The sequence below is a fragment of the Cyanistes caeruleus genome, chromosome 7, assembly GCF_971803275.1.
Source record: "Cyanistes caeruleus chromosome 7, bCyaCae1.hap1.1, whole genome shotgun sequence".
Classification (NCBI taxonomy): Eukaryota; Metazoa; Chordata; class Aves; order Passeriformes; family Paridae; genus Cyanistes; species Cyanistes caeruleus.
The window spans coordinates 40,961,163-40,987,574 of record NC_141707.1 but is presented as its reverse complement, the minus strand read 5'-3'; the positions used below and the strand labels follow the sequence as shown (position 1 = coordinate 40,987,574).

Sequence of the window (26,412 nt, the reverse complement as noted above, 5' to 3'; positions counted from 1 at the left end):
GCTCCTGGGGCTGAGGAAGGGCCTGGAGCAGCTCCGGGGCAGGGAGCGAGCACAGGAGCAGAACTCCGGCCCTGGGCAGAGCCCGGCCCTGAGCAGAGCCCAGAGAGGGGCTGGAGCCCTGAGCAGAGCCCAGAGAGGGGCTGGAGCTCCTGAGCAGAGCCCAGAGAGGGGCTGGGGCCCTGAGCAGAGCCCAGAGAGGGGCTGGGGCCCTGAGCAGAGCCCAGAGAGGGGCTGGAGCTGCTGGAGCCCTGAGCAGAGCCCAGAGAGGGGCTGGGGCCCTGAGCAGAGCCCAGAGAGGGGCTGGAGCTGCTGGAGCCCTGAGCAGAGCCCAGAGAGGGGCTGGAGGCTCCTCACAGGGTTTTGGGGCCGCAGGGACGCGCTGCTGGGCCCGGAGCTCGGGGCTGGCCCTGCTGGAGCGGGGAGTGCCCCGGAGCCCGCGGGGTCCCTCCGGCCGGAGCCTCTCCGCAGCCGGGGGGGGCCTGGCCGCCCCCAGGCCCTGGAGGCTTTTGTCTCTCCTTCCCGGGGCTCGGGACGGGATTTGGGTTCCTCCACACCGAACCCGAACCGAACAGGAACCCGAACCAAACCGAACCCGAACCGAACCCGAACCGGAACCGAACCGAACCGGAACCCGAACCCGAACCGAAGCCGCTGTGCCCGAGCGGCCCCGCCGTGGCCCCGCGGCGCCGGCAGGGGGCGCTGTGCGGGCAGCGGGCGGAAGTGACGCGCGGCCATTGCCGGTGCGGGCGCTGCCCCGCCCGCGCTCCTTTGTCAGCGGAGCCGCCGCCCGCGGCCGCCCCCGGCCCCGCCGGCCCGAGCGGGGCAGCGCCGCAGCACGGCCCGCTCCGTCCCGCTCCGGCTCGCTCCGGCCCGCCCCTGGCCCCGCCGGCCCGAGCGGGACAGCGCCGCAGCACGGCCCGCTCCGGCTCGCTCCGTCCCGCCCCGTCCCGCCGGCCCAGCGGGTGAGTCCCGGCCGCCGGAGCAGGTCGGTCCCGCCGCACGGGAGGGTTCGCTGGGGACGGCGCCCCGGGGGTCGCCGGGTGCGGGCGGGGGGCGCACAATGGCCCTGCGGCCGGGTTCGGGGATGCAGCATCGCCGCGGGGCGGGCAGGGCTGGGGCTTTCCCTCTTCTCTGCTCTTTGGGAACTTGGGGTGATTTTGGCCAGGGTAAAGGAAATTTCCTTCGCGGTGGCCGCCGTGGGCCGCGCGGAGCTGGCCCGGCTGGAGGCGCGGTGAGCTCCCCGTGGATGGGCTGGCTCTGCCCGCCGCAGTAGGCGGACAGTCCGGGGTTGGATGGGAGAGGGAAGTTACGGGCCAAAGTCCCTGGTGCCAGTTCATCTCTAAAGGTGCTTCTGCCGTGGGCAGACCTGCTGGAGCGGGCCCCGAGCCCGCGGGTGTCCGCAGGCAGCCCCTGGGCTCCGGGGGCAGGACGGGCCCCGCTCCGGCTGCCCTGGCCGGAGCGCGGCCCTGGGGCCGGCCGTGCATTCTGCCCGCTCGGCTGGCGCTGACCTGCGGCTCCAGACACACCGCCCTGCGAAACCTGGGCCGGGCCGCGAGCAGGGGAAGCTGCCCAGGCAGTCTTTCCAACTCTGTCTATAAAAAGTGCTGAAACAACTTGTTTCTAGCAGGACTTTTACATAGATTGAAGGGAAAACGCTTTGTTTTCCAATAATTGAGACAGCAGCTCACCTTCAGTGGGTTCTCAAAGAGCTGGGGTTCATGTAGGTTGTGCTGGAGGCACCGGTGCCTCAGGATGATGTTACTGCTGGGAACTTCCAGGCTCTGGACTGAGCTGCAGAACTGGCACGTTTGTACAAAACCACTTTTTAAAATGACGCATTGAGCTCTCAGAAGACAGCAGATTCTTTTTCCCAGTCTCGTGTGTTTTTATGGTCTGCATTGAAGCCCATCTCAGCTTCTCCTTGAAGAAGGCTCCTGTGGCTATTGCAGTTAGCTGTGGGCAACGACAAGTCTATTTTTAAACTTTCATTTTTCTTTTGTTTCCTGTAATACGATCTTCGCTATGATCCTTATACTGTCTTCAGAGGGATGGTGCTGACCTGGAATGCAGCAGGCACTTTGCAAATACTCTCGGAGCCTTGTCCTTGAAGGGCTGGAACTGTTTGAAGAGTGCTGGGGTGCCTTGCAATTGAAATGGGAAAGCTGGAGTCCTGGCTGTGGAGAGCTCTCAAGTGCATGGCTGGGACCTTTGATGGCAGAAACTTTTTTTTGAGGAGGATGCATTAGAGATCTGTTTTAAGGGAACAAAAAGTTCCTGTACGCCCTGTGCTCTCCCCAGGAGGTGTTAAGTGTGTGCAGTGGTTTCAGAGGTTTGCCTCCCCTCAGGATTTGTTTGCTGGGATAAGACCTGCATTCCTGTTTCAGGGGGCGGGTGTGTGCTCCTTGCCCAGTGGCACAGGGCTGGGGAGTAGTTCCTAACTCTAACTCTTTGCCTGTTTGTCTCCTCGCACTGAGTCAGAGCTGTTTTGTTCTGTCTTCATCTTGGGATGCACTTTAAGGTCTGTTGCTGTGACTTAGTTCACGCCTCAACCTCCTCAGTTTGTAAATAGTCAGCTCTTACAGGCCTAAATCATGATTAGGACAGAATTATATCAGGTGAGGCTGTTATTTAAATGAAACAGCTTGAGGGAAAAAAACCCCAAGCTTATATGTTTTTACTTTTAAGTCTTAAAATGTGTCTCAAAGTTTCAAGCTGGGAAGGGGAAATCGTACTGACCTGGTGCTGAAGATGTTTCCAGAGGTGTTGCTGATATCCTCTGTCTAACTTCCACTGCCCAGGAACCATTGTTAACTGTTTTTTTAATGATTTATTAGGAAATAAATTTAGAAAATTATTTATTCGAAAAATATTTTAGTTTCATAGCTGTTGAATTTGTTGCCTCATGTTTATACTCTGTAGCAATTAGGATGGCTGTGTTAGTTACTGACAAAATTTCGGATAGTGTGTGCAGAGGTTCAGCCTCGCCCTCCATGGGCACCACTCAGAAAGTGATTTTGGCCATATCGTGTTCCTGGAGCTTGCAATTCAACACGCTTAGAGGCATGAGAATTTTATTGTATGCCCTAGCAGCTGAATATTTGATATTCTGGGGATTGTTCACGCTCTTCTCTGAACACGTATGAAATTGGTGGCATTTTTTCTGTTGAGGTGACCTGCTAAAGATCACCTCTACAACTGAGGAGAAAGATCCTTTTGCAGGAGAATGCAAGTGTGTGGAGAAGCTGAGGTGAAAGGGGAGGGCTAAATATAGCCATTTCCTGCAGAACTTATCTGCTTTTGAGGCTGGCTTTCCAAATGGAACTGGTGTCTTCCAAGCCCTCAGTGAGGGTAGGAAGAGAACATGGGCGGGGGAAAGAACACCCGTGGGGTGTTGTGAGTGGGTTGTGTTTGTGGTTTTTGTTTTTTCCAGCCAGCTGGTACTCTGAAGTCATGCTTAAATTTAATGAAAGCCCGATGCTAAAATAGGATCTAGGGACAGCCGTTGTGAAATAATTAGGCACCCGTTCAGCCCTTCTTGTCCCTGCCAAAAAAAAAGCTACTTGAATTCATTTACATTCTTGGTACTGGAACTCTCAAATGGGCATCTTGATACCTGCTCTAGTGTGTATAAACAGGTTAAAAACTCGTCCCACTCACCTGTGCAGCTGTCAGGAGCTAGGGCAGGTTGCAGCGGTGGTATTGAACGCAGGTGATTGCTGAGTGCCTCTGTGCATGAGGATTCACAGGTATCACGGAGGTGGATGGCAGGCTGGCCTCAGCCAGGGTGGGCAGTGGATTTGGGGATGGATTAGTTACTTCAGTACCTGAGGGTAGTCATGACTGGGAGTTTAAGGGCATCTTAGTTACAAAGGTATCTGATACTGCCAAAATCCTCGTCTTTGGAGCACTGCTGTGAGCAAGTTCTGTGGCTATTCTGTTGGGGGTGTAAGGCATTTATATCCTGTACATACCTGTACGTATCTGTAAAAATCAGGAATGACGGTGTTTTCTAGCAGTGTTGGAAAGCTGAATTTACATGTGTTTGAAAACTGTTTTGGATCACAAATTTATAAAGTGTTGTTGACTACAAAATGTATGGAATTCCATTGAAATGCTTTCAAGAAATTCCTTTTTTTTCCCTACTATGTTTGCAGCCAAAACATGATTTTTGAGTAAAGCTTTCAAAAGCATAGAAGTGCAGTACAATTACAGTAAGTGGTTGTAGTGCAATAGTTTTCTGTGTTACATTGGACCATGAGTTTGCACATGACCCAGTCTCAGGTGATGGTAATCCTCTCCTTAATGTGTGGTCTTCTGAAATTGTGTGTACAGTGCTCACAGGTTCCTATTTCAGCTATTTGCATCTGTAGATTGAGGTTGTTCAGAACACTCCCGAATTTCTGCTAAGAAGATACACAGAGAACAAACTGCACTTACAAGTAGAGTTTAAGCTCACCTTTGCCATGAGCTGCTGGGTTTTCCTGTTTTCTGGAAGGGCCGTGAGGAGTGTGCCCGTGCTGCCTGTGCAGTGAGTACACAGCTGTTCATAGAGTTCAGCAGTGCTGGTCCCCTGGAAGGCCAGAGCAGACCTCATGGTTCATCTGCTCCTGCATGCTCAGCGCCAGGTGCTGGATCAGTCTGCCAGGTGGTGCAGATCCCTCTTTAGCAGGGCTCTTCTCAGGTGCCCTTGCCTTTCAGGCAGTGCCTCACCTTGCTGGCTGCCCCGGCGCTGGCCGTGCTGGTCACTGTGCCCGGGCCAGGGCTTCTTGGACACGGGATTCTGCCAGCTCTGCTGAGGACGTGCTGTGCATTCCTTATGCCTGCAAATCGGTGTTTCACCAGCTCTGAAACACCTCTCCAGCCCCCAGATCAAGGTCCCTTATCCCAAGGGATGCAGTTCTCTTGGAGTACAAAGGCATTGTAAGTCCCTGACCAACTGGGAAATCAGTGTCCTTCAGCTCCACAGTTTGTTCAAGCCTGGGACCTGTTTTGGTTTTACAGGACATTGGCTCAGGCTGGTTTTGTAGGGCTGGGTGAGATGGTGTGTAAATAAACTGACTTGCTAAGGGGAGAAATGCTTGAAAGGAAATACTGGAAAGACCTTAAAGTCACAATTGACCTAAGTAAATGGGGAGGGATGATTTTTGGTAATTCCTTGTTATGTAAGGAATGGGGAATACCAGGTTTATCAATTGTCAGCAGCTTTAAAATGAAAACCAATAGTTTTTGTGTGGTGCCTGTTAAAGCTGTAGATTGATTGCAGTGGGATATTCAGGAGACTTATTCTTATTTTGCAGGACAGCTGGATCTGTTGGTAGACCTGTGGGGGGCCAGTAAATGCAGTTATGGGCTTGGGAATTTACCTCTGACTGGGAGCTGTGGGGTTGGGGGCAAAGAAGGGTGGAAGAATCACCCTCTTATGCTGTGTCCTTTTGCTTTTTCCTGAGCATCCGTTCCTGGCCTGTTCTGTAGTCAGGTTGTTACTGGTTAGGGGTGTTTGTTGTTGGTTGTTCCTCCCTTTGGTGTGCAGAGGCAGGTCAGTGGCTCTCACCCCACAAGTCCTGCTGTCGCTGCATCTCCCCTTCTGAAACACTCCTGGAGTGTCAGACCAAGTCTCTGTTCCCTGCCTGTGATGCTGCTGGAAAGATGGCTCTGAAAGTGTCTGGAGCTTGTTGTAGAGTAACTCCAGCTGCTTTAGGGAAAGGAAGGCTCTGGCTTTGTTAAGAAAAGCTCGTTAAAATCAAGACCTCTAGTTTGGTGATTGTCCAAGGCTGCCTTTGGAGTCATTTGTGTTGTCTGAAATAACCAAGATGGAGATAGAAGACTGCGAGGGGGAACACCAAAAGCTGTTATCTGGGCCTTTTTACAGAAGATGTGTTTCTGCAACACTTAACCTTCTGTGCTGAGTGCCTGGAATGTTCCTTCTCAGAATGCTGAAGCTGGTCATCCTGTTGAATGGAAGCCGGTAGGAGGACTTGTTCCTTGTCTTGCAGAGCAGTTGTAGAGAGCTGTGCTCACTGGATGTCAGGACTTTCTTGCTCTGACTACAAACCTTACATCTGCTAATGAGCTGCAGAAGAGAGGCCAGCAAACACCTCTTCTAATTGCAGGTCTGCTGTTTGCCTGGCAAGGATCCTGTGACAGCAGGAGCGGGCTGGCAGCCTTCGCCGGCCGCCTTTGGCTGCGCGGATAGCTTGGAGGCTAGAAGTGGCTTCCCTTTGAAGTCCTGGAAGCTGCTGATCCCTGATTTCAGGAGTCGCTGTGCCTCAGCAGGCCCCTCCAGCCCTCCCCCCTAATGCCTTGGGGTTCCTGCCTCAGTGGTTTGAGGCACTTGGGGCTGTGGTTGCACAATGCTGCTAATGGCAGGGGAGTAAGTAGTCCTGCTTCTCCTTCTCCATGTGCTGTTCTTTTTCCTGTTCTGGCATCTCTGGCCATGTGATACACTGGATAAAACATTCTTTTGGTTAAGACTTAGTCTGCCTTTGCCAGGTTACTTCTAGCCCGGGTTAATTCCCAGTTTTTTTTCTTGTGCTGGTGCTAAGGAGGGATTTCTGAGGGTATGGGTGGCTGAGCAGATGCAGAGGGCTGTGAGGTGCCTTGGAGCGTTTGTGAAGGCTGGTGCCTTGCTTGAGTGCAGCATGGGAGTATTTGGTGTGCCTTGGGCTGGTGGGCCTGCTGTGCTCTGCTCCCCAGGGACAGTTCCTGCAGCTTTCCTTGCTGCTGGCTCTGCTGGAGGCACCAGGATGTGCTCGCACACGCAGTTTTGGTGGTCCCACACGCCTGCCTGCATCCCTTCTCTGCAGGATGGTGGGCAGCGGTGGCCAGCCCGTCCCTCGAGCTGCCACGCACGGAGCCAGAGCTGCCGTGCTGCTCAGCCCCCTGGGCCGGGTGATGTCCCGTGCTGTCAGGTGCTGTGCAGTGCCAGGTGGAAGAGATGAGAGCGAAATCTCCCTAGGAACAAATGCAAAATTAAACAAAATGTGTGTTTGTATTAGTCAGCCTAAACCAGACTGTGCTATTTAGGGCTCTCCATTGCAATAAACTAGTCTCTTGTATTTGTGTGGGAGGACTGCAGCAATTAAACTCATTTTAAGGATGAATCTTAAAAGTGAAAGCAAAATGAAAAGATAATGGGTTGGTTTAAGAGAATATTAATTGTATCATATTATGTTATAATACTCTTATATTTAAGAATAGGTAGGAGATACACAGGTTGGTTATTGGTAAAAGCTGTCTCCATGCTGCATGGCCATCCTACACATGAAAACTCTTCTTGACTTCATAAGGAGTAATATTTATTTTGATTTTTTTAATCCATTAAATTGCAGCACTTACTGCTGCTGGAGAGTAAACTGCCTGCTGCAGCTGCATTTGTGGGTAGCAGCCTGCTAAAACACTGACTTTGATGGCATGGGCTGGGCAAATCCCAGGCTGGAGTGATAAAAAACATAGAGAATAAAAACCTTCTGTTCCCCAGAACCTGCTGAATAGAACTTAAAGACTAACTGGCTTAATTTTTTATATTTACTTTTATAAAAAAGATATAAAAGTATGTGCACAGGATGATGAATGTGACTGGAATGAGTGAAAAAAAAAAAAGAAAAAAAGGGACTATTCCCTTTTCTGATTTCAGCTGATTTCAGGATCAGGAGGATGATCTTGCAGTGGAGTTTATGGCAGTCGGTCTTGTAGGATTACACTGTGTGCTAGCCCTTATTTTCTGTTGTCAGACTGAAAACACGTACAACTTGTAGTGCACCAGGCTTTGTGTTAAATTAATGAATTCCTATCTCCTAAGGAGTGAAATAACAGCAAGTTGTGCATTTAAAAAAAGAAGGTTTTTTTGAATTTTACTTCTAAATACTGGCTCAAGTTAAATGATAAGAAAGAGCATTTGAGATGTACCCTTAGCACACGAAAAAGGTGCTGATCCTTGTGAATTAAAAAAAGAAAACCGCAACAAAATGGAGGGGTGTGTTCTCTTGGTGACTGTGATTACAATAGAAAAAGGAATACTTGGAAAACTTAAGAAATTATTTTCTGGATGTGCATTCTTAAATACTGAGCATTGATCTAAGTAACTTTCATTCCACTTGACCTTTGTTTCTGGACTGAGTTGAAAAACCTGTCTAGACCCTGAGTCTAAATGAAATTATGATGATGAAAATTGCCATGCAAGCACCTTTTTACTCCACCCGTTTTCCTTCTTAGGGGTGGCTAGGTGTGTATGTGGTGTGGGACCATCTCTGCTTATCTCTTGACTGGGGAGCTGTCCTCCCTGCCAGAGGTAGCACAGGATCTTCCTTTGATGTCTTGTTCCTCTCAGGCAGAGCCCTTTAGCTCAGTTGGGCAGTGCTTTGTGCCCAGACCAGCTCGCAAACACCCGTCTGTGAGAGCAGAGGCACATCTTTGTGGTTAGGATGAAGGTTAAAGCCTTTGAGTCTTGGCTGTCCTCCAGCTTCTTTGCATAATTTGAACCCGTCTCTGTCCAGAAAGAAGCATTCAAGTTATTTCAAGTTCCTGGGATAGAAGAAAAAGCTCCACCTGAAAGATTGCTCAGCAACGTGGGCTGTGTTGCCCCCCACCTCAAATGCCCACACCACGTGCTGTGAAGGCTGGGAGGTGGCTGGTGCCTTCCTTGGTCTTTCCTCCGTGTCTGCTCTCATGGATCCTGCCCTCGGCTTTTGCTCTTGAGCCTGTGCCCTTCTTAAATTCTTGAACAACTCCTTGGCATGGCTTTTGCTCTCCCACATGAGTTGGTTGTCAGTTGGGCCTTTACAAATGTGCCAGCAATGCCACGTAGACACTTTTGTGTGTGTTTGTAGACCTGGCATGTTTGCATCAGCCTCCAGTAGAGAATAATCTGGGTAACATGTCCCAGCTTGCTGAAACAATAGGGTGTTTTTTCTGTCTTGGTGTAGGTATTTTACACGTTTGTAAGACTCATGTCATACCTCTAAAGCAAACCTGGGCATGGTTGTTCTGCAAAACCTGTTCTAAAATCTAAACCTATTTATTCCCTTCCCTCCATACAGCTTCCTTATGACACAAGTAATATTTTGAAGAATGAGTGAATCAATATGACTAATATTCCTAAATTATGGAAATGAAAACCTAAGCACCATCAGAAGTCTGAAAGAAATACGGTATTTCCATGCCTGATGCAAAAGTGGCATGTTTTAATGACTGGAAAAGTCTTTGACTTAATCTTTTTGGTTGGGATTTGATCCTGGATGTTGTTCAGACATCCAAAGAAAATATGTATTGGACTTTCATGTGGAACAGTGTCCAGGATTTTGAAGGAACTTTGTCTTGTTTCTTCATTAGGAAAGCCAGAATGCCATGCAGTGAGGAGCCAGAACAACAAACTGGATTTTGAAGCTCAGTTTTCTTACACAGTTCCTGGAATCTCTGGTGAGGAATTGGTGTTCCTGAGGCTGCAGTGCAGTTTTATGCCTTCGGTAACAAAGGATCTGTGAGGAGCAAAACCTACTTTATTTCCAGTCTGGGGATTTGTAAAACTTTGACATGCAGCCCAATTATAATCATGTTGGTTTAGTTCCCAAAGTGGACGCTCTTTATTCTAAAAGAAGCCTTACTGTGTGCAACCAGGAGTATTGAAGGCCCTGAAGTGTTAGCGTTTGAATGGTTTTGGCTTAGCTTTAAAATAAATATCTAGTGGATATGGAGCTCTGGGGAGAGGACTAAAGCAAATGGAAAAGGTGAATGAACTGGAAGCTGTTCCGCAAGGCTGGGTCCACAGGGCCACAGCAACACAGCGGCAGATGGAGGCAGAAGAAAGGCATTATGAGAGCTCGCTTGTATTTTGAGCCTGATGTGCAGAAGGTGCAATTCACAGGCTGCTGTTCCTCTGCACCGGGCTCTGTCATCATTGTTCTTGCTCTGCAGCATCAGTCCTGTGTGGCCACAGCAGGTTCCCTGTGAGTGCCTGCACTGCTCCCACAAGGAGTAGTGAGAGCCATTCCTGGCAGCTTTGGAAAGACTGCAGTGTTTGTCTCCTGGTACTTGATGGGTCTTTTGAGATCTGAGTGAAAACATCAACAGGTTCCCTTCTTGAAGGCAGAGATTCACAGTTTTTCCTGTCTGTGATGGAAATCTGGAAAGAGGAGCATGTGTGCTTCTTCAGGGGTGTGTGTGCCACAGGGTGACTGAGCAAAACAAACTGGCAAATCCTTTTTTTTTCTGGGGAGAGAAGGAGCCTCACATGGAGCTTTTGGCTGCCTCCTGGTAGGAATTCACATGCCTGTGAGCTGAAAGTGGCCCTGGCTCTGGGGCTGCAGGGCTTGTGGGGTGAAGAGCCCCTGTGCTGGGAGTGAAGGCAGTCTCTGCTGCTGGGTCTCCTAAAGGAGAGCTCTGGAGGGCCCAGCTACAGCTACAGGTAACAAGGGGGTCGGTGTGAAAGAGGGACACTGGGGGACTTTGTGGGACTGGGGACTCCATCAGAGGAGGGAATGGCAAAGGGCCAGGCACGTGGCCTGGTGTCTCTTAACAGAGTAAGTTACTGCTTGTCAGCTTGGTGCTGCTCACCTCTGCACCTGCTTCTTGTTCTGGGAGTGTGGAAACACATCAGTGATGTCTTGGGTGGGCTGCCTTGTTCTGGTGACCACAGCTCACTGCTCGCTGGGCTGCCCCGGCACTGGGGTAGGGTCCTTGCTGGCAGGTCAGGAGAAGTGTGATGGCAGAGGATTGCTGTGTTTGGCTTGGGGTGGGATGGCCTCGTCTGAGGAGTTCCCAGTGGTGTCTCACAGGGTGGGGACTGTGGTTTCTACAGCTCTTCCTTGGTAGGCAGCACGAGGGCTCTGCTCCCGGCTCTGGAGGCTGCACACCACAGCCCTTTGTTGGGCTGCACTGGCTGGGACCCTCCTGGGGGAACTCGGGGTGCCCCAGAGGAGCACGGCTCACCCGGCAGAATCGGAGTGTGTGTAGGAAAGCTTTGTTCTCAGATGCTGGCCAGTGAGGCCCAGAAGGGAAGGAAACCCAAACCAAAGCCACAAACAGCAGTGACCCAGGCACTGTAAATGAAGTCTCTGAGGGGTTAGAGTGCCAGCAGTGGGAAAGGATACCAAATGTGGGTTTTTTTCTCAGAGTTCTGAAATATTCTTCCAAAAGTCTTAGGGCTTTTTTGACATGATTGATCTTGTCTCAGTCCCACAGGTGTCTTTGGTTGTATGTGAAAGAGGGATTCTTCTAAACCTGAGTTCATAAAAGCATATTCATTAAAAACTGAATGTTGGACAAGCCAAAAACACTTGCATGACATAATTGTTTGAAAGATGTCTGCGAGTGTGTTAGCTGACAGCTCGGTGCAGCTTGCAGGTTTTACCCAGGTTATTCTTAGGACCACAGCTGAAGAAAAAAATTGTTTTGTGTGTTGCCTTCTTTTTGTGAGGTAATTATGGGTCAAGAGGCCACAGTAGCTACTGTGTCAAGAAGCAAACCAGGGCCAAGGAAGCAGGCTCATTTGGCCAATATGAGTTAAAGCTGAGCATGAAGGTGGGTTTTCTGGTGTAACAGTTGGTCAGTTCCCTGAGACACCAAGGAAATAATTGAGTATCTGATCTTAAAGGGAGCTTCTGTTGATTCTCTGATCTTGAAAGGCTACTTTCTTACAAAACAAACAAACAAAAAACCCACAAAGAACATGTCTTCTCTGTTAAAGTAATTTAAAATGTTTAAATACAGTAAGGAAGGAACATAGTAAATATTTTCCATGTAAAACATGCAAAAAATAACATCTGATTTTATTCTGAATTAAGAACTAGCAAGCTAGAACTTAGACCTTTTTAGAAAAATTTGAGGAATTCATGAGATTTTCATTGCTGAGCTGACCCTCCTCTGAAGGTCGTGCTGAAATTGGTGGCACCATTGGGGTTGTGCGTCTGGAGTATAAAAGTTAAAATTACTTTAAATGGCTGAATTGTTTTGGGTTTAATTTAATTTGTGTTTTTGTTTATTTGTTTTTCATAAAAACCCACAGTAAATGCTAAATAAAGTTTAAGTGCTCAGCCCAGCTGCATCATGAGGAAGGTTTAAAGGTGATTAAGCACTCCCTCCCAGTCTGACAAGTCAGAGATTTTTAGAGAGTGTTTCACATCTTCCACACAATTGTGGTGGTGTGGGGGCCGTGCACAGGGACTCCCCAAAGCAGCAAAGCTGATCCATGAGCTGAGAAGCAGGGTGGTCTTGTCTCCCCTGCCCAGGTCACCCAGACAAGCTCACCTTGCTGGCTCAGGAGCTGCAGGTCCTGTGTCATTGGGCTAGTAATAGGGCCTTAGTGGCAAAAGGCCTTGATAATTTTTCTTGCATAATTGGCACAGTCAGGCCACTGTAAGCTTGTTTTCCAGTTAAAAATAAACTTTAAAATATTGTGTTTGTAAGAGTGAATAATCAAAACAGATTTGTCCTTTTCTATAAGAAATGGTGACTGAAGTTTGGTTGTTGGAGTAGAGTGATGGAGAGGGAAATAGTCTTTAAAGACTGCATTTAGCTAGCCTTAACAAGATGTCTTAGAGAAGAACAAAAATAAGTGCAAAATCAGATCTAGAACCGGTTATTTAAATGGTACTCGACTTCCTAACTTAAATCACCTTAATCAACTTGGAAGCTTTTAAATACACACCAAAACCTGAAATGGGTATTCCACCGGTACAAATGTAAAATGTAAATGCTGTTTTGAAAATTTCAGTTAACCAGCTAAAATTCCAAGTGTGTGGGTTGTAGGGGGATTTTTTATTTGTTTTAAACCTGGAATTTTGAATCATTATGCTCACACAATTACTCAGTTTGACTTATTTTTCATTTCTGTAGCTGTTTTTTTCCTGGTATTAGTCCAAATAAAGTTCCATCCCAAGTACATCGCTGCTCAGGTGAGTGAAATCCTCCACGTAGTGCTGAGGTCAGTCAGTGTGGTGTTCCTTGCTGGGAGCAGCTTGTGCAGCCTGGCTGGATTTTCGGGTGGCCAGGGATTGCTTTCTCCCCGGGAGCCGTGCAGACCTGCAGAGAGCTCTGGCTTGTCCAGCCCTTCCTAGCATTGCCAGTTTGGCAACTCTGCCCCTGGGAAGTCTACCACAGAATTATTTTGAAGCTGTTTGATTTCTCTGCAGCCCTGCTGTGGGAACTCAGTGTTTCTGGGTTTGTTTTGTGGCTTGTTCTGCCTGCTCTGAGCTAGTGCTGCTGGTACCTCTGTCATGGTGCAGTGACATCTCAGGTCTTTGCATGGGTGACAACAGAGCTGTTCAAACATCTCCCACCCTCTCCTCCTCACCTGGTGGCAGGTGAGCTGAGGCTGTGTAGATATGGTCAAATACACTCCATGGAGCAGACTCTCTGCTTGGAATTTGTGTTCCCAGCAGTTTGCAGACAGGACCTGCCTTGTGCTGCAGGCTTACCTGTGGTGCTGAGAGGAGCCTGTCTGCCTCTGTGTGTATGGAGGTGGGACAGTGTCAGGACTCCAGAGCAAGGGAGCAGAGCACTGAGTGCTGTAGGGACATGTGGGGTTTATTGCTGCTGGAGGAGGTAATGTACACTTGCAGGTCCAAAACCAGGCGTCTCTCTGAGCAGCTCCGGGCGAGGAGTCATCTCTTAGCACAGTTCTTAGCTAAAACTCTGTTGTTAGTAGTAGGGTTTCTTGCAGCAGTGTGTTTGTATCAGTAGGTCAGGGTTAACTGGTGTCCAGCAACTCTTGTCTTCCCCAAATGATCACTTGGAGGAACTTGGAGTGAGTGGAAATGATCATGGTGTTACGAATGGGTACAGAAAAAGATGAAATCACAGTGCTTTTCTTGGTTAAGTGGTTTTGCTGTGTGACATCTGTAAGTAGCTACAGTTCAGTTTCCTGCATGGTCATGAAATGGGTATTGGGAGAATGTTGCTGCAGTGCTCTTGGAATTCAGGGAAATCCTAGGCAGAGCAGATTCCGTTTGACTGCATAAATTCTCTTCAAGGGAAACAAACCCGACCAGCAAGCAAGTTCACACAATAGCAACTCACTGGTTTTAGCTTCAAATTCTGCTAGCCCAGGTTGCGATTGTCTTTGCTTTGGGAAGCCATGAGGAGTGTTAGATGTTCTGTCCTGAAAATGGGGATGGGACATGCAGAATGTCCTTGCCATCAGACCACAGCAGGACACGTCAGCCCAAAGCTCTGGTACAAAGGAACTCAGTCTTGTCCGTGTTTGTGGTGAATGTTCCCAGACAAAGGGCTGTGCAGATCAGTAGGGGTGACTTCTGTTTTTACTAGCTCATACTGTCAAGTGAGTTCATATTATTCAGTCAGTTCTGGGGGTTTTGGAGATGATTTAGTAATTCCTGTTTCTTTCAGCCTACTGTCAGAAAAGTAATGTATTAAAAGCATTGCTAGAGAATTTGTTTATTCAGCTCAGATCTGCTGTTTGCTGGCAGTGCTGAGTTTCCTTTGGAGTGCCTGGCTGCTGCAGGGCAGGCTGGGGACCCACGGGGATGGGCTGGGAGGGCTGGGTGTCACTGCTGCTGAGTACCATTGCTGTGAGCTAATCCTGCTTTTCAGAGGGGAAATGGCTAATATGTGAGTAGGTGCCTTGTGAACAAGCAACAGCTGGGTGCAAAGAAAAAATCTGCTAAAACATGACTAATTTCTGAGTGTTGCATAGAGTTTGTCTGTATTCAGCAGCAAATTACCATTTTGAGCTTATGCTGCTGTTGCTTCACTGGAGTTGGCATGAGCTGTGTGTTTGAACTGGTGGTCATTGCTATGAGACTGTCAAAGCATTGGTACAATGTGGGGGTTGGCTCTCTGTCCTTCCACTTGCAGCACGGCCGATTCCGTTCAGCAAGAACTATTTTAATTGGGTTCCACTCTGTGTTATGTTAAAACTCTGATGCTAGGCACAGAAACCCGTGACACTTGTTTTGTTTGTTCCTGAAAACATACACTTCATTCTGCTTTGGCCATTCAAATTGGTTTTACATGATTGTCAGCTGAAAATAATACTGCGATTGGCAGCAGCACGGCAGCTTCCTGCAGCCCGGGAACAGCGGTGGGGTAACTCGTCCAGGGAGCTGGGAAATGAAAATTCCTGCTCTGAGAGCGTTGGTTGCTTAGCAGGCAGTGGTGTGGCCCTGGGGAAGGGCTGTCCCAGCAGCCAGGCCAGCCTTGGCAGGCAGTTCCATGTGCTGGGTGCTCGGGGACAGCGGAGCTGGGGCTCCCTGGAGAGCATCTCGGCCACCATCGGCCAGCGCTGCTGTCCCTGGGCTGGGAGCAGCTCTGCGTGAGGCCAGGGACAGGAGAGCTTGGCTGGTGAGCCTGGGGTGCCTAACTGCAGTGGGATGGATGGTTAGAAAATAACCAGTAGTCATGACTTGTGTTAATTAATTGTGTTAATTTAACTAAGAGTTAAATAAATGTTGTTGGAAAAACTAGTCTGTGTTTATTTGGCATGTCTCTCTCCAGCTGAGGCTGGTGCTAGTTGGTACACGCTCCACTGCTGAGCCTGTCTGCAGCGTGGTTTTATGTTTTCCATCTGTATTGATTTTCATGATTCATTGACCATGATCTAAGCAAAAAGTGCACTTAAATGGCACTGGAGACAGCTGTCTGTTAAAGGAGGACCTTTATGTAGTCTGAAATGGCGCCAGGTTTTCCTTCCATTACTTTATCAAGTAACACACACCAGTAATATTCTTTGTTTAATTTCCTTTTCTAGGTCACTGGTATGTCACCACTCTTTTGTGTAAGGAGCAGATGGTAAATTCTTACTCTAAACTTTCCTATCGGTTTTGCTCCTGTTATTTTTCTGATAATCATTTGAGGTCATTCTGAAATGGAAGGGGCCTTACATTGTACTTGGGAGTCTCTATGAAGGACTCAGTTCTTCTCCCTGTGGAGCTGTTTTGGAAGAGACATGTAGGAAGTTCAGATAAAAAGCAGAAACATATAAAGCTTGGGAAGCTGATGTGTAGCTTTTTCCAGTTATAATCTGTCTCTCTTTGTATTGCAAGCTGAAGTTCCAGATGTTGTTTTGGCTTGGAGATAGTGGGTCGGGGAAAAATAAGCGTTCTAATGTTAACAGAGTCAGCTTGTCTGGATCTGAGCTGACAGGAAAAGGGAGAGATAAAACCTTCAGTAGTGGTGTAAGCAGTGCTGAAGGGCCAGGGCGGCTGTCCCTGGACAGCGGTGCCCGGTGCCAGCCGTGGGAGCTGACAGCTGCCGGGCTGGGGCCACACTCAGACACTGAACGCTGCCTTCCCTGGGGAGCAGCGAGCTTGCTTCGGGTGTGCACCCCCCCTTTTCCTGTTAAAAGTTAATTCTTACCCCTCTTGGCGTCCTGCTTGCCCTCAGCTGCTGCCTCTGGCTTTTGGGGGATGCAGAGCTGAGGCCAAACACGCTTGTGGGGTCAGGTGGTTCAATGGCTCTTACCTGCATCGGGCCTCTGTCCTGGAGCAGTGCATTTTTTGAATCCTGTCCCTGCCAGGAGCTCCATTTATTGTGAGAGTGGTTTGGGCATGTGCATGCTGGACTTCTTCTGGAGGAGACTAAGCTGCAGGCTCTGTTCCTGGTGTATGGCTCCATCCTGAAAGATGGGCATCAAGTTCTCAGCCTCTTCTGGGCAGCTTGGAGCCGTATGTGGTAGCACCTTCCAGTGAGGGGACCAAGGGCAATCCACTCTGAAGTCCGAGTGCTGAAATGCATCTTAGGAGTACATGTGGTGGCCAGAAAGGGGATTTCCTGGATTAGTCTTAGGTTATATGTATAATAGTCTACTCATTTTCTGTGTTATATTAAGTGCATAAATATACTGTGTCCTGTGTCTCTTTCATACCTGTTTTTCCTGTCAGGCTTATTTCTAAAATGTATGAGCAGATTATTTTTAATTAATCGCTGAAGTTCTGCTGACTTCCTTCTTAATCTTTGCTTTCCTCCCCTCTTTCATTACTGAGTCTAGGAAGTAACAGTTCCTGGTCAATGGCCCAAGCCCATGCCTGTCTTTCCCACTGTGCTGTAGATCCCTCTGGGGCTTTGTGGCCTTGGAGAGCAGCTCTGCTGAGAATGCTCAGCTCACTTGTGTCAATACTGAAAAGCCAAAAGGGAATAGTGCTGACACGGACTCATCTGAGGGACAGAGGAGCTGAGCTGCTGCAGTCCTCCTGGTGTCTGAAACCTTGGCTGTTTGCTGCTTAGAGTTGGGATAAACTTGTCTTCATCACTTTGTGTGAGTTAATGGAAAGAGGGAGGGAGGGGAGCTGCTGTGTGTTGGTGAGTAAGGGGTCCTTGGAGCGTGTACGGTGTTGGCCAGCTGGACATCAGCACAGGCCAGGATTGGAATGGTTTAACCCTTTCTGGCTTTGTTTTTGTCTCAGAAGTGGATGTGTCTGAAGCTGGCAGGCTCTCCAGCTGTGATCGTGTATGTGTTACCTGACGCCCCAGAAATCCCATCCTTAGGAATCCCATTGGGTTGGGATGTGCAAGACACGTCAGAATAAAGGGCCTGTTGCATGTTCAGTGGAGGAAGATGCAGAGAGGGAATCTGGGTGTGGGAGACTGCTGCTGCCCGGCTTTGTGCTGCTCACATTCCTCACCTGGCCCGCAGGCAGCAGTGGGGTGTCTTGCTCATGTGGTTTGTGACTCAAGCCAAGCCCAGATGTTTTCATGCCCAGTCTGGCCTATTTTTTGAGAATAATTTTGGATGCCTCAGTCCATTTTATTGTGGTTTTCTTAGTGTCTAGTCCAGCCGAAATTCAGATGATTCCTGGCCTAATTGAATGCTCACAGGCAGACATGGCAGCTTCTGCTTTCTCTCTGCAGCTGTGTTCCTGCTAACTTCAGAGCACTCAATTAGAGCCATGCTGGTAAGAACCTGGGGTAGGGTTTTGATGCTGCTTTCTTTTTTTGAGTGAAAAGTTTTAGAGCATGAAACCCAGAATCATCTGTCTTGTGGCTAGAAGATGAGTGAAAACGCTGAAGGTTTCTGTGAAGTCAGATCAGGCCTTGTTGACCAACCTGGCTTTCCATTTCCACTGAGCAGTGAGTGTAGGGACATGGAAACCTTTTTGTACTGTTGGACCTTTTCTTCAGCATTATCTGGCTGACAGGCTGATGACAGCTACTATCCAGAATATCTGAAATTTATTTCCTTGTGCCTATGACAGTGCTTTAGTGCTCTTTGACCCTTTGTAGGAACAGTTTGTATAGCAGGTTATTTGCGGGAAGTTAACTCCTTTAACTTGAGTTTTCCTTTGAGGAAAGTGGCTTGTTGTTGTTGGAAAAAGAGTGGAATGCTCCCCTGCTCTCTGTGAGCAAGTGCTGCGTTGTGTCCTGTGCAGAATGATCCCCTCCTCCATGACAGCCCATGAGTGAGGAGGGCTGTTGGCCCAAAGCGTGTTTGGGTGCTTGCTGTGCTCAGGAGCAGTGGGTGAAGGTGCTCTCGGTGTTACACTCACAGTCAGGGCTGGCTCCTCTCTGTGGAGGTGCTGCACCTGCAGGCAGCCGGTGGATGTGTGTCATGAGGTGTCTGGCCTGTGGGTGTGCCTTGTTCCCAGCTGCTGATAGGTGTGCTGCTCTTGGGCAGTCTGGGCACAGCTCCAGAGCCACACTGGTCCCCAAAGAGACCTGGCCTTTCACTGTGCTTCACATCTGCAGCTGAGTGTGTGTGAGGTCAGCCATGGGAACTGAGCTGTTACACGGGGGTGAGACTGGCTGCTTTTGGCTTCTGCAGCAGCAATTCAACCACAAGTCTGTATCAATCTGTGGAATTGTTTTCTGAAGATCTGCAAGTACAGTCAGCTTTGGCAAGGCCACGTGAGATGTGCGAGTTTGACAGCATACAGCTAAATAGATGGAAAGGGAATACTTGAAATGGCTTTGGAAAGAAGTGTCAGAATTGTGTGTAACTGGGATGCATTTGGTGTTTGGAGAGATGAGCAGGTGCCTGATGATTGGACTGAGGGGTGCAGAGCAGGCAGTGATGGGCAATGGTTGGGACTGTGCTGGGGAACCCCCATACCAGGCTTTGCCCCCGTACCAAGGGTTTGCCTGAGAGGTCAAAGTAGACACAGCTGTAACAGCAACTGAGGAATGCCAGGACAAAGTGATTTGTAAAGTTCTCGAGCTGTTTTAGCACACAAGCTTGCATGTTAGATGGATCAGTGTCCCAAGTGAGACTGCCACAGGTAAGGTCTGCGCAGAACAGAGACCTGTGGTGGAGGCATACTAACTCAGGTGAGAAAGGGCAGACAGCTTGCCAGGTGCTTTGAGGGACAGGATCATGGTGGAGAGAGAGAACAGGGTAAAGCTGTGAACTGCAGCACTGAGGTTAATGTTGCTGATGTGGGAAGAACAGAAATACCACTGGTGGGTTCAAGGATGGAGAAAAGCCTGAGCTGGTCTTCATCTTACTGTCTTCTTCAAGTCAGCTTTGGTTGCATTCCCCTTAGTTATGAGTGCCCTTCACTGTTCCTGGATTTCATGAGGCTCTGTACACCCCTGCTCCCAAGTGTCCCATTTGCACAGTGCTACTGGGAGATGGGAGGCTGTGGAGCACCAGGGCTGGAACAGGACCTGCTTTGTTTGTATCTTGGATTTAAAAACAGAATAATGTGGCTCTGGCCTGTCCAAACAGGAAAGACCAAACTGTAGAACAGTACTGCTAAAATTCTGGGGTGGTGTATATAATCTCTGAAGATTTGACTTTCTCATGCAGGAGGGTGTTTCCTTCTTCTTGGGATTGCTAATTGCTTTCAGTTTTCTGGACTCCAGAGTAATAGTTAATGAAATGCTCTGATGAGGGGAAATGCTGTTTCATGATTTGTGCCTATGGAGTGTCAGGAACTGCTGTTCTCAGTCCGGTTGGTCTATAAATGTTGGTTAATTTTCTTTGACTGGCTGAGGCTAGGAGCAGTTAAGCTGTAAGTGGGGTGCAGAATGAACACCTGACTTTTCCATGTCCCTTAACCTTTCCGACTTCGTAGCATCCCATCACTCCTGAAGAATGCTGCTCTAATCCCAGCATAATCCCTCAAGCAGTGAGCTGGAGGTGTGAAGCCAGACTCTCCTGTCTCTCCTTGGTACCCCTGCCATGGTGCTGTGTCCCTCTGCACCTCTCCTGCTCCTCTCCTGCTCAGGTTTATAGATTTATATGTATACACAATAAAAAAATATATATATGTTTATAGTGTTTCCAGCTTTGATGGTTCTGTTTTAATTAGTGGCTGTGTTTGCTGTGTCATGTTGCCATTGTATTATTCTGACAATGCAATGAAATGGATTAAAAAAAAAAAAAAAGTTTTGGCTAATTTTTATCAAAATACCCCAAACTGCACTCGGGGTAGGGTGCTTGGGCTAAAGGGCAGAAATAGAATATTCTTGTGGTCATGACCCTGTGAAAATAACTCTGGAGGTTCAGGTTTACCCAGGGTAAATCTGCAAAATCTCACTAGGATAATTGATGTACAAATGAGGTCCTCACTGGAGTGAAATACCAACACAGCTGAGGGGTCACCTGGAGAGTGCTGTGGGGCTTGCCTCCCTCAGCGTTTGGCTCGGAGTGATCTGGCCTGATAGTGTCAGGGTCTGTAAAAAATAGTGTTTGCACCTCTCTAGGTCCCTGCATGTGTGAAAACATACTGATACCGTAGGGAAATGCGGCTTAATTACTGCATTTGTAGGAACTAGACAACATTGTTCATCTTGCAGCAGGGTGTGCCCCAGTAGGAGATGGTCTCTAAAAGCTGTGCACAACATCAGGCCCAGGCTTCTCTGCGACCCAGAATAAAGAAATGACTATTTAAGATTTGTGAAAAGAAAACCAGGGAAAACCAGGGGGAAAAAACCAAAAAAACCCACCTTTCCCCTCCCCCCCCCCCTTTTCCTTAAGGGAAAAATAGGACTTTTGTTGGTGATAACCAAGCCAAAGATTTGTTTTTGGAAATGTTTGTTTTGGTTGGCTGGAGTGTTCTGCAGAAACTCCGAACAGGCGAGCTATGTAATATTTAACTAGTTACTAAAAAGCATTTGAAAATGATTAGCAGTCAGTGATCTCATTTAGACTGTGAGCTGAGCTGTCTGGGTTTCTGGTTGAGATTGTAACACGGCTCTCGGCAGAGCGATGCTGATTTGGGGAGCAGGGCTGATGCAGGGGCTGATGCAGGGGCTGATGCAGGGGCTGATGCAGGGGCTGATGCAGGGACTGATGCAGGGTTCCGGGGGCTGTGCTCTCACTGCGGGCCGGTGGCTTTGGGGACAGGAGCTGCTCAGAGCCTTGGCAGAGTCCTGGTGAGCCTGGCTGGTGCTGTGCCAGGCTGGTGCTGTGCCAGGCTGGTGCTGTGCCTGGCTGGTGCTGTGCCAGGCTGGTGCTGGTGCTGTGCCTGGCTGGTGCTGTGCCTGGCTGAGCCCTTGCTGTGCCTGGCTGAGCCCTTGCTGTGCCTGGCTGGTGCTGTGCCAGGCTGGTGCTGAGCCCTCGCTGTGCACATGGGAGTGGGGCCTCGTGCCCCGTTTTCCCCGTCAGGACAGACCAGGATACGGCAGGAGCAGTGTGTGATGGGCAATCCCAAAACACCTGAGTTGTGTTCCTGCCTGAGCTCCTTCATCACACACTGCACTGATAACATCTGGAATAAACACACTCCTGCTGGCTGGAGGAAATCAGGCCAAGGCTCAGAGAGGTGGGCTTTGAATAAGTTGAAAGTAAGTCACTGTTACTGGGTGCATTTTGGGTTTGTGTGGCTATTTTAATCCTTTTTACCTAAACTATTAAGAAACAGCTTTTACAAACAATTCCTGGTGATCTCTCAGTTGAAAATATTTGTGTTTTGGCACTTACAGCTGCTGGATCAGTCCAGGTGTTCTGTTTGGATAGAGTTTGTATCTTCAGTTTTGTGCTGAGATGTGAGAGTACACTGTCCTTGGAGAGAGAACCATTCCAGGGGGAAGAGTGTGGCAGTCTGTCTGTGCAGGGGTGCTCTCTTTGCCTTCTCAGCCCAAGGCCTCAGCACAGATGAAGTCACCAGACATTGATGGGGATTTTCCTCACTTTGTGGCCATCTAGAATGGCCTTGGCAGAGTGGTATTCAAGGTTGTCTATAGTTATGACTTGTGTCTAGCAGGGAAGTGTCTGAGAAGCTGTGCGATGGAGCCTTTTTCCTGTTACAGAATGCAATGTTCCCCGCTGGTAGGAGCTGTGTGCCATGTAAGAATACCTGTACAGCAAGGAAACATGTGTAGCATAGTAAAATAACACCTTTTTTTATATGTGAAATGTGTGAGAAGCCACAGTAATTCATGTGTATCTAAGTGTCTTGAGCAGATACCTGTGTGGTGCCTGGGGCATGCTGGTGTGAGGTGAAACCTGTACCTGAGCACTCCCCTGAGTGGCTCATGGGCCTGCAAACCCCTCTGTGTTCATTGTGTGCTGCTTCTCTGCACATCTGCAATTGCACACCTCACTTTCCAGCTGCTCCCAGCGGTGGCAGGTCAGTGAATGAGGGCTTTTAAGTGATGTTGCTGTATGCAGGCTCTGCAGGGAAGGCTCTTCCATAGGGCAATGCTGATCCTTGATAGTTGGCTCCTGGTGAATTCATTTACCCTGCAAGGCAACAAATGGTATGGACAGATGCACGTGTCTTCAAAGGCTCTGGGTAGCTGCAGATGAATTTAAAAGTGTCTGTGCTTGCTTCATTGTTTGAGTAAGCTGTCTGTCAATGGGTTTCCTAAGACCCCTGTACTGATGCAATACCTACACACCTGCCTTTTGCACTGGGCAAGTGCCTTCTGTGTTCTGCCTCCATGCTGCCCACATGGAATCACTGAATGGCTTGTGTTGCAAAATCTAAGATGACAGAGTCAAACCATTCTTCCAGCAGTGCCAAGGCTACCACTAACCCAATGTGGCACATCCTCACAACTTTTAAATCCCTCCAGGGACAGGGACTCCACCACTGCCCTGGACAGTGCCAAGGCTGGACAACCCTTACCATGAAGGAATTTCCTCCAGTATTCAGCCTGAACCTCCCCTGGAACAGTTTGATGCTGTTTCCTCTTGTCCCTGTTCCCTGGGAGCAGGCTGTATTTATTTTTACATGACACTTGTGCTTTGCTACCTTTTCTTTTAAAGGTACCTTTTCTTTTAAGAGATTGGCTCTTTGTGAGCATGTCAGAGTTACTGACCAGGAGAAACTTCCAGGACCTTTTACTCTGTGTTGTTGCCTTTCACGTGGTGGTTTTATTCTTACTCAGCAGTGCTGTGATTTTGCTTTGTACAGAGGAAACAGTATCCCATCCTTCACTCTTTCTGTGTTTGTGGTCACTTGAATCTGAGACATTTGATCTTTCTGGGTGGCACTTGGACATGTTTTTGGAGCTGCTAAGCATGGACGTGTGCCTTGTGCATTTTCAGGTTGGTACCAAATGGAGTTGGTGGCTGCCTTCCATCTTCTGAATTCTGGCAACCAAGTTTAGGCCATAAGAAAGGGCTGCCCAAGGTTGTGGCTCTCTGACGCAAGGAATGCCTTTGTGGGGCTGCTGGGGGGTTGTGTCTCCTTTGTGTGAGCTTCAATTAAAGAGCAAGCTGTGAATTATTGCATTTAAATGCACATTTCTCCTTCTGAAGACACAGCTGTGGATGAATTCAGCTCGTGTGTGGTTGATGTGGATGGCACAACTGTGATCCAGTATTATGGATGTTTTCTTTTGATAGGAATCTGGTGAGGTACATGCAAAATATGTACAGCCCTTGGGCTCTTGGCAGGGGGCCACAGGGACTGTCAGCGATATCTGGGTGCTTCTGATCTCATGGGGAAAGTCTGAGCTGCTCTCGTGGTTCGTGTTCCCATGTCTGTGTCATATGGAGATGAAATGTAACCTGTAGTTTGTGCAGTAATGGGCTTGCTCCGTCTGCCGCCGTCTGTGCTCGTGGTGGCACTGGGCACTAAAGGCCATTTCCCCACAGCCAGTGCCCGCAGGGCTCCTCGTGGTGTTTAGGGTTGTCTGAACTGGTTCCTCTCTCCCCTGTGGCTTCTTGCAGCTGCTGTCCTGACCATCCCAGCACAGAACTTCACCCCACATTGCTGTCAGGAATGATTTGGCAGGACACAGTTTTCTCAAGAAGAAAGGAGAAAGCAATATTAGCTGTGGAAGTGGAGCAGGGTGGAATGGGCACTGGGGTTTCAGCGTGGGATTTGCAGTGTTGGGACTTTGACTACAAACCATAAGGATCCTATAAATTCTGTTACCTGAACCAGTTGTGTGTGTGTGTTATGTTGGGTGTCTTCACCAAGTGTTTGATCTGCTTTGTGCTTGGCATATTCATTTGGGCTTCCAAAGCTAGTGTAAAGGACTTCTTTGGAATCCAAAGCTAGCCTTGGAGCAGATGCTGGCCTGCCCAGGAGCCAGGGTCCCTTCCTTACCTGCACTGCATGGCAGGTTTGTTTGGAAGTTTGGGAGCTGTCACTTTGAAAGAGACTTCAATCCATAGCAAGTTCTCGTTTGCCAGTGATAATGTGCTTTAGCAGGAGGGGGTTAAATCCAAATGATCAACTCTTCCCAGTATGTGGCTGAAACTCAGACCCAGTGTCCTGTCTGCAGCTCTGCCCTGTGGTGTCCAGTACTGCTGCACCTGGAGCATGGCATGGGCTGCTGAGATCCCTGCATCCCTCTGTGGGTTTGGGGTGTGGCACAGGGATCCCTGCATCCCTGTGGGGTGTGTCAGGGAGCACTGGAACCTCCACGTGTGTATGGAGCTTGTCCTGGAGCGCTGGGATCCTGGATCCCCAATCCCGAGTGCTGGGATCCTGGATCCTGCATCCGGAGCGCTGGGATCCTGGATCCCTGATCCCGAGCGCTGGGATCCTGGATCCCCAATCCCGAGTGCTGGGATCCTGGATCCCCGATCCTGAGTGCTGGGATCCTGGATCCCGCATCCCGAGTGCTGGGATCCTGGATCCTGCATCCGGAGCGCTGGGATCCTGGATCCTGCATCCCGAGCGCTGGGATCCTGGATCCCGCATCCCGAGTGCTGGGATCCTGGATCCCCGATCCTGAGTGCTGGGATCCTGGATCCCCGATCCTGAGTGCTGGGATCCTGGATCCCGCATCCCGAGTGCTGGGATCCTGGATCCCCGATCCCGAGTGCTGGGATCCTGGATCCCCGATCCCGAGTGCTGGGATCCTGGATCCCCGATCCCGAGCGCTGGGATCCTGGATCCCCGATCCCGAGCGCTGGGATCCTGGATCCCCGATCCCGAGCGCTGGGATCCTGGATCCCCGATCCCGAGTGCTGGGATCCTGGATCCCCGATCCCGAGCGCTGGGATCCTGGATCCCCGATCCCGAGCGCTGGGATCCTGGATCCCCGATCCCGAGTGCTGGGATCCTGGATCCCCGATCCCGAGTGCTGGGATCCTGGATCCCCGATCCCGAGCGCTGGGATCCTGGATCCCCGATCCCGAGCGCTGGGATCCTGGATCCCCGATCCCGAGTGCTGGGATCCTGGATCCCCGATCCCGAGTGCTGGGATCCTGGATCCCCGATCCCGAGCGCTGGGATCCTGGATCCCCGATCCCGAGTGCTGGGATCCTGGATCCCCGATCCCGAGTGCTGGGATCCTGGATCCCCGATCCCGAGTGCTGGGATCCTGGATCCCCGATCCCGAGTGCTGGGATCCTGGATCCCCGATCCCGAGTGCTGGGATCCTGGATCCCCGATCCCGAGCGCTGGGATCCTGGATCCCCGATCCCGAGCGCTGGGATCCTGGATCCCCGATCCCGAGCGCTGGGATCCTGGATCCCCGATCCCGAGCGCTGGGATCCTGGATCCCCGATCCCGAGCGCTGGGATCCTGGATCCCCGATCCCGAGCGCTGGGATCCTGGATCCCCGATCCCGAGCGCTGGGATCCTGGATCCCCGATCCCGAGCGCTGGGATCCTGGATCCCCGATCCCGAGCGCTGGGATCCTGGATCCCGCATCCTGAGTGCTGGGATCCTGGATCCCCGATCCCGAGCGCTGGGATCCTGGATCCCGCATCCCGAGTGCTGGGATCCTGGATCCCCAATCCCGAGTGCTGGGATCCTGGATCCTGCATCCCGAGCGCTGGGATCCTGGATCCCTGATCCCGAGCGCTGGGATCCTGGATCCCCGATCCCGAGCGCTGGGATCCTGGATCCCCGATCCCGAGCGCTGGGATCCTGGATCCCCGATCCCGAGCGCTGGGATCCTGGATCCCGCATCCTGAGTGCTGGGATCCTGGATCCCCGATCCCGAGTGCTGGGATCCTGGATCCCGCATCCCGAGTGCTGGGATCCTGGATCCTGCATCCCGAGCGCTGGGATCCTGGATCCTGCATCCCGAGCGCTGGGATCCTGGATCCTGCATCCCGAGTGCTGGGATCCTGGATTCCGCATCCCGAGTGCTGGGATCCTGGATCCCTGA

General features: G+C 50.0%; 1 protein-coding gene across 7 annotated transcripts in view; it reads left to right on the top strand.

The window, feature by feature from the left end:
- The first annotated feature begins 733 nt into the window (after positions 1–733).
- ACVR1 (activin A receptor type 1) overlaps positions 734–26,412 on the top strand; it is a 46,344-nt gene continuing 20,665 nt past the window's right edge. The window contains exons 1-2 of one of the 7 annotated variants that reach the window (XM_086896442.1): positions 734–985; positions 9,328–9,414. The gene's annotated coding sequence lies outside the window, so the exon portion shown is untranslated. Of the gene's footprint in view, positions 986–9,327; positions 9,415–26,412 lie in introns of those variants that run through there. The other 6 variants (XM_086896443.1, XM_086896436.1, XM_086896440.1 and 3 more) reach the window with 6 other exon arrangements.